General features: G+C 35.5%; 1 pseudogene; it reads right to left on the bottom strand.

The window, feature by feature from the left end:
- Window positions 1-649: 649 nt before the first annotated feature.
- On the bottom strand, window positions 650-1515 carry LOC150034468 (uncharacterized; annotated as a pseudogene).
- Between the last annotated feature and the right edge of the window lie 309 nt (window positions 1516-1824).

The raw sequence follows: 1824 nt of genomic DNA, 5'->3' as shown, positions 1-1824 counted from the left end.
GGACATAAAACCCAACAAAGTCCCACTTGGACTAAAACTCCAGTGATAACTTATATATCTGATATATAAGACTGAGTTTCTGAGTTTTATAGAGAAATACAATAAACTAGGGCATCCCATACCCATGGTTTTTGCCATTTGGTATCTCATACCTAATATTTCTCCCACTTGCCCTAGGTTATTAACCTCTAGTATTTCTAGTCTTACTAGATGATTCTTAAACATTTTAGCCGAGAGAATCATTGTAAACATATTAGTATACAAATAGGTTTCTTATGAGGAATTCATCTATTTTTCAATAATGGCTAGGAAGCACATTTTCCTCCCACTACATTGAGGTACTCTCAACTCTTTGATTAAGATGGCCTGACCTACCTTAAGAACTCTTGTTAACAGTCAGAACTAGAAATCTTAATTTCATTATACTTCGATCTTAGTCATTTAAATATCTGAATATTTGCTGATGGCTATTAACAATTTGATTCTTAACAAAAGTTGCTAGAACAAACATAATTTTTGAAAATGAACATTTCATTTAACATAAAAAAATGTACAAAAGGTTCATTACAAGATTTAACAAAAGTAGGTAATTTACATCTTCATCAGCAACTTCTCCTACTGGATGAGCTGAGCAAACGGTCTCCAGGATCTAAGCAGCCTGTTTGCCTTTCTCTACTCTCTTCTCTACGAGATATTTAGGGCAATTTCTCTTCCAGTGCCCTAGCTCGTTGTAGTGGAAACATTTCCCTTTTCCTGAAGCGGTTTTCTTGCTCTTCTTACCGGCACGCTTTTTCCCTTTCCCTTTGTCTTTCTTCGCTAGAATACTTTTAGTCTGCGAAGACGAGGAAACTTCAGGCTTGGCGGAAATTTCTCTCTTCTTAGCAGAAGCAACATTTACTTCTAGTACTGGTTCCAGACCTTTAGTTCTCAACATGGTCTGAAAAGCCTGCAGCTCATTAAGCAGAGTTATCAAGTTATATTCAATTTTATTCATCAAGGCATTGGTACAAAATTGCAAAAAACTTTTCGGAAGAGATTCTAGAATAAAGTCAACTTGACTTCTCTCATCCATCATATCACCATTCACTTCAGCCATATTAAAGTGGACCATCATATCCAAGATATGTTCACGAACATTGGTCCCTTTTTTCATGCGACTATTGTAAATGTATTTGATGGCATCATGCCTCAGGGTGAAGGATGGTTGTCCAAACATCCCTCTTAGAGATTCCATAATCTCTTTGGCAATGTTCATACCCTCGTGTTTTTTCACCAAAACGTCAGACAGGCTGGCGAGAATATAAGCAGGGCTTTATCATTAGCCCTGATGCATTTATTAAATGCTTCCCGAACAGTTCATTTGGTATTTGAGCTAGGAATGGGAGGACGTTCCTCCGTTAAGACAAATCTCAAATCGTCTATCTTGAGTATTGTATTCAAATTTGATTTCCAATTTACATAATTGTCCCCAATCAGTTTGTCTGAAGCCAACAATTGTATAATAGAACTCGTCATTTTGAAATTATAAACAAAATTTATAAGTGAATTGCTTTTAAATCCAATCAAGTTTTAGCAAAGTGATAATTTACCCATAATCATTATTTTGCAACGATATGTAAGTGATTTAGAACAAATGCTACCGTGGGGCAGTCAAGAATTCCTTCACAAAAGCAAAACAATTCTTGACCAAATACTATCTCTAGAATAACTCATATTCTGATAGTCATTTAATTATCGTTTTCGGTCAAGATCATTACTAACACTTAGTAAGTCTTGTAAGTGTAGACCCACCATTTTCAGATTTTACAGAACGATATGAGTATG

Source organism: Benincasa hispida, chromosome 8, assembly GCF_027475165.1.
Source record: "Benincasa hispida cultivar pf3 chromosome 8, pf3_genome.v1.1, whole genome shotgun sequence".
Taxonomy (NCBI): domain Eukaryota; kingdom Viridiplantae; phylum Streptophyta; class Magnoliopsida; order Cucurbitales; family Cucurbitaceae; genus Benincasa; species Benincasa hispida.
Note: the sequence above shows the minus strand (reverse complement) of the source record. Positions and strands in the feature narration are given on the sequence as shown.